Source organism: Nuphar pumila, chromosome 2 (assembly GCF_984573655.1).
Source record: "Nuphar pumila chromosome 2, dmNupPumi1.hap1.1, whole genome shotgun sequence".
In the NCBI taxonomy this organism is placed as follows: Eukaryota; Viridiplantae; Streptophyta; class Magnoliopsida; order Nymphaeales; family Nymphaeaceae; genus Nuphar; species Nuphar pumila.
This window is the reverse complement of record NC_143250.1, coordinates 781008-787172: the sequence shown is the minus strand read 5'-3', so window position 1 is coordinate 787172 and position 6165 is coordinate 781008. Positions and strand designations below refer to the sequence as shown.

The window sequence follows — 6165 nt, the reverse complement described above, 5'->3', positions numbered from 1 at the left end:
ATTTTTCGTCTGGAATAAACAACCATATTTCTAGATAATCCTATGAATTTTAAGATGCTACTGTGTCAAATTGTTCCTGATTTTTGCTGCTCAAAACATGCAGATTTTTTGAGTAATTACAAATAAATACAGAGTAGTATAGAAGCCACTGTAATTCGTGAGCAATGTATTGTGTGCACCTGACCAAAAGAACAAACTCTCTAACATTAGGACTTGGGAATAAGCTGTGAGTTCTTGAAGCTTCTCTTGGGGAGAAAGCGGCTGGAGTAATGGGCCAGCAACCAGCTTTTGTTAAAAAAAATCCCCTGCCAATCAAAAGAGAATGTAGGTTTTGTTAAACCTTTTTTCCTTAATTTCATGATTATGAAAGAATTCTTCAGGCAATAGATTTTTTTACGTTCCTGAATTTTCTCCATCAGTTGTCTTGTGCCTTTTCTTGGTAAATTGTAGTACTACTGGAAATACTCGAAGTGTCAGGCAATTTGGCCATCTGATAAATGACAAGAATTCCCCCATAGTTCAAAATCTTTTACTCTAAAAGGGCTTGAATTCACTCATCTTATTCATTTGTATTTGCTATGCAGGGAAGCGCCAGGAGGCTTGTCAAAGCAGCTCTACAAGAGGCAGCCAGGAAAAGGGAAATGCGGTATGCAGACCTCAGAAAAATCGACCATAAAGTTCGCCGCCATTTTCATGATGACATAACTGTCATTGTATTGTTCTTGAATCATGATCTTATCTCAAGAGGCTTGACACAAGCTCCTACCCTGTCAGTTCCATGCGCTTTGGAGCATTGAAGGTGTTATTTTCAGCCACTATTTTTATGTCTTGATTGACAGAAAAAGCCAGCAACTTGCACAATCCAAAAGCCGGGATCATGCAAATTGCACTCAACACTGAAGAGAATCATTAGACATGAGACTGGCAAAGTCTAAAGGTAAATTTTATGCTTGAGTTTCTTGTCAAAACAATCTGTAATGAGAAGACTCCAATGTTCCTGGCTTGTATTTGCTAGTCAAAGATGAAATGCAAATTTTGCTCTTGTTGCTCTAGACTTTAAGTTGTTGCTCTAGAGTTTAAGCTTTTGCATATCATCTAATGTGTTCAGACATTTGACTCAACTCAGTGAAGCACAAACAGGTTTTAAACAAAAATAAAGAGTTGGCCTTTTGTTATGGTGATCAAGGCATGGCTAAACTTACAACCATAGTGATTTTCAAATATACTGGCAAAGTCTAGTATATTTTCATTGCACTATGCTCGGCATGCTATTGATCCATCAGGTGATAGCTTGCAAGGGCAAGGATTAGATGTTCATGGAAGTGAGCTAGATCAAGATGTTTGGCTTTATGAGACATGCACATTGGCTTTACAACTTGTTGTAGATCTCTTTGTTAAGTCTTACAACTCTGTTAACCCTTTGCTCAAAAAAGTGCTAATGCTGTTGATAAGTTTCATAAAACGATCTCATCAAAGCCTTGTTGGCATTAGTATTGCAGCTTTTGTTCGTCTTATGAGCCATGCAGGTGGTTTATTTTCTGAGGATAAGTGGCTAGAAGTGGTTTTATCACTGAAAGAAGTAACTACTGCCACTCTTCCTGATTTCTCAAGGGTTCTACATAAAATGAACAGTGTGCATGTGATTAGTAGCTTTGAAGTCTCTTCCAGCAAACAGGGTGAGTTTTCTGGATCATCCATGCCTGATGGTGAAATGGAGAAATCAAGTGAACAGAGCCTGTATCTTGCCATTAGCGATGTCAAGTGTCGGACCGCTGTTCAACTTCTACTTATTCAGGTATGCTCCTCCCACCCCCGTAATGTTTCACTTGTTATTTCTATTTGGATATTTGAGCATTATATTCATCAGGTTTATATTGGTATTAATTCGATGTCTGTGTTATCTGTCTTGTAGAGAGGTTTTGTTTCTCTCCCTCTCTCTCTTCTTTCATTGTTGATTTTTCAAGTGTTATGAAAGATCTCATTTGCCAAGCTCTTAACAAATATATTGTATACAATGACGAACCATCTTTACTGATTTTGATATTAATGTACCTTGTCTACATTTGATTACCCCAAGAAAACACTACGAGAAAAGAATCATTAAGAAAATAAAAGAAAAAAAGTGAGAACAATCTTTTCAGTATGCATTTTCTCTTTTAATGTTGTAGCTTGGATCTCTTCTCATATTTGAGACAAATAGAGGTCTCATACTTATTGCAACTTAGAATCCGAGCTGAGCTAGAACCCCTCATGAGGACCCACTCATTTTAACATAGGTGCAACTGATGAGTTGTAGAGTAGAGTTTTTACCCTTGCAGTAAGGGGGGTCCAGGGGCTCCACCCGGCGCGGGTCCCGCTGCGTATTCAGCAGGCGTGGGTCCAAGGAGGGGGGGGGGGGGGGGCGAAAGAATTTTTTTGAGGCTTATGTTTGAGACCTGGTGTCTTATGGATCAGACCTGATTTTTTACTACCAGCTTAGTTAAAATTGCATAAAAAACCCCTATTTTTTGCTCAAATGAGGACTTTGACCCTCATTTGACTAAAAAATTCAAGGCGTGTATGCCTCGACTTGAGGCGCGCCTCACCTCGAGGGGTGCACCTCAAGGCCTATGAGGTGCATGCCTTGGGGTTCTTTTTTTTAATTTTTTTTTAAATTTAGCGACGGATATTGTCCGTGGCTAATATCTGTCGCCCAGATTTGTGAATTAAGGAACCAAGGACGTTTCCTCGCATGAATTTTTTCTTGGGGCTTAAGAAATAAAAAAATAAAAAAGAAAGAGAGAGCCTTCTCTCAATGAGACTTGTGGTGAGGTTCTTCTTTGGGCTTTGTGTATCGTGAATACTGAAATACAAAGGTGAGTCTTTCTCTGTGTTTTGTCAGTTTTAAGGTTTCTTCTTTGGTTGTGAAGGAGAAAGTGCTCCTTAATTATTGGGAGGAGAGAGAGAGAGAGAGAATAGAAGGTATGTGGCTTCTCTTAGGATTAGAGAATAAAAAGATAGATTTGGCATTGTGAATATTGTGACTGATTGCAGTCTGACTACACGTGTTGGGTATGTTTATAATGACTGAAGGCGATTAAGGTAGAAGTGTAGTTGGTGCTCTGTTATTTTGATTTAGTTTTTTCTTGAAATGTCTTGGTTATTAGTTTCTAAAATAAGAGAAGCTGTTAGTACCTTCCCATAGACGCAAGCATCTTACCAAACCGCGTAAATCATAATCTCGTGCTTGTATTTTGCTTCTTTGCTGGCTATTACCGTGTTTGTGAGTGCCCCTAATCATCCTGAAATTGGATCCGATTAACCTTGTTCAGTTGATCCTAAACACAAGCCTCAAAACCACACCAAAAAAAAAACTGTTACCTTCACATATTATACCAAACTAGATTTTTTTTTCTGGCAAAATTTCAGCTTCGCAAGTTATACTAAATTTCTTGGATTTAATAGAAGCAAACCTAGGAGTTGTGGCAACCGTAACCCACTCACACACTTTAAGTTATTATTTGCTAGCTTGGGTAACATAAAATTAGCTAATACATTCTATTGGAGAATGCGTTCATTACGGACCCACTTTGGTTAAGACCCTGCAAAAAATTATAGTTGCTAGCTTGGGTAACTTGAGTTTCTAACAGAAAATTAGCCAAAATAGACAAATTAAGTACATAAACATATAATAAATGGCTAAAATAAAAAGGTGAAAAATCAAGTGGGAGTTTCATTTGAGGCATCGTTGGTAAATAAAATATGCCACATTAAGATTGTGATATATATGCGGGTTTTTTTAACGAATATATATGCATTAACAACAATAAAATTGAGATATTTTCAATATGTCATGACTTATCAATGTTTTAAGCATTCTTTCAAAATGAAATGACATTTTTAGCGAAATATTATGATATTTGTCACGTAGGGTATGCTCCATGATGGAAAGCCGTGCAATTCTTTTGTTGCAGAAATGCATTTTCAATCTTATTAACCTTATGAAACCTTATGCAAAGGATAAGGTGCCTCACCTCCTTTCTCATTTTCATAAACCACCCTTCTCAACGCCTTTCTCCCAAACAATCACCACCCTAGTAGTTTAACCAAACTCAAACCCAAAATCCTTAATTAACCCCTATCCCTACCACCAACTCTCAAACAGAGCCTCGTATCAGCCCGTGGCTGCTAAGACCTGGCTACGAGCTATATGATCAGAAGCTGCACTGTTCCCCATTCCACCACCACAGGCTAGGCAGAGTTTCAGCTGGACCCAAGTTTTAACCAGAATCCTAGAATCCTTTCATACATTTAGGGCCTGTTTGGATGCAAATCCAGAAATTTAATAATCTGGCTTAAAGATTTTAATGTTTTTGATATTCCAGGTTTTGAAAATTCTGAAAATAAGTAGTGTTTGGATGCACTTGATTATCTGAAAAAAAATATTTAGGTTTTAAATTTTCTCTCGTTTGGTTGTTTATTTGAAGTTTTTGGGTACTCTCTCTCTCTCTACTCACGAACTTTTTTTTATGATCAAACTGGGGGATTAAGGCGCCCCCTCCTTTCCAGTAGACAAGCCCAACTGGTGGCTATAGAACCACGCAGTTATTCAACCGCCCATACCAGTAAGGTTTGAACTTGCAACATCCCATCACATGGTGACTTGCACAAATTGCCCCCGTTGGTCCATTCACTCACGCACTTTCAAACCCAGCTATCAACAGTTTAAAATTAGAATGTGCATTGGATCCGAAGTGTCCAGACCCAAATCAGACTTTTGGCAAGGAAAAGGTCTAAGTGGATCTTAGACGTTTGTTTGTGCTTAGATCAATCTGGATCGATCTGAAAGAGTTTGGCTCAAAATCAGGTCCAAAACTGGGTAAGAGGTCTTAATGAATGGCTGGAATCGGTTCTAAAAGTTAAATGATGAAGAGAAAGTGGGATGTTATCTAAAATGGACCAGTTCTAAACTGAACCGTTTCTTTCTCTCACACCATCTAGGCTCCTGTTAGTGCAGGTCACCATGTGTTGGGACGTTGCAAGTTCAAAACCCAATGGTATGTTGTTTAACTGGTGGGGGTCTGGCTCACCCAGTTTGCCTTTCAAAAAAAAGGGAAGGTAGAGGGGGGTAGGGTTTGGGAACGCACCCCTCCAACAGCTTTTGATGAAAGCCAATGGGTGGTTCGCCGGTCAGGAAGCAAGGATGGCAATCCTGCAGCCAGATTCTGGCAGGTGGAAGGCATCCATAGGGGGCAGTCAGGCGGAGCAGGGCAGGGTCAGCCCGAAGGGCCGCCACCAGAGAAACAAGTTTCCAACCATTTCAACCACGGGGGTAGAGAGAGAGAAAGAGAGGTGTTGGGGGTGGGGGATTTGGGCAAGGTAGAAGGTTGGTCCATGTTTTAGGATAAAAGGGATCTAATTTTTTTCCATATTTTATGAAATCCAGGTACCCGCTGGATTAACAAATTTCTGTTTTTTTTAACTGATTTTTGGATATCGAAACACTAAAACAATATATCTCATTTTTAACTTTTCCATTTTCTCATTTATCCAGATAATGAGGTCTAACCAAACAGGGCCTTAGACTCAGATTGTAATTTAAATGAAAATAAGAGAAGAAAACGTATTTTACTAGTACATTAAAGTATAACCATGATTGTATATGAAAAAGTGCAAAAGACAGGAAGTTAATTCTCATAAAGTCGCATATTTTACACTAGACAAATCGTCCATGGACAAATACATCAATTTAACACTCCCCAACTTCTAAACGAAACTATACCCCCCCTCCCCCCCAACGGTCTGCATAGTAAAAAATTCTTCACCAACATTCCAGAAACTTCTCCAGTGGCTTGGCTGACCTCAGAAATAGCAAAGACGAGCTCACCACGGGCTCCATTAGTTGATGTGGTCCATGCTCCACCAAGGCAAATGCCCACAGATAGAACTAGAACATTAGCAATCCTGCATATAACCTAAATAAACAAGAACTCGCTGGATTCCTTCACAACTTGGTAAATGGCAACTGTAAGAACGTCAAAACTAAAACCAGGGAGCTTTCTTAAACAAATAGTTACATTCATCTATCAAACTTTGATGTACTGCAGAGCGAGATAAGAAATTGGTTAACCTCTAGAATCACTCTACGTTGACAGCATTTAGACCATGTCATACTTTTAGAAAGAA

At 39.0% G+C, this 6165-nt stretch overlaps 1 pseudogene; it reads left to right on the top strand.

The window, feature by feature from the left end:
- The first annotated feature begins 915 nt into the window (after positions 1–915).
- Positions 916–1912, top strand: LOC149844372 (brefeldin A-inhibited guanine nucleotide-exchange protein 2 pseudogene; annotated as a pseudogene).
- The last annotated feature ends 4253 nt before the right edge of the window (positions 1913–6165 follow it).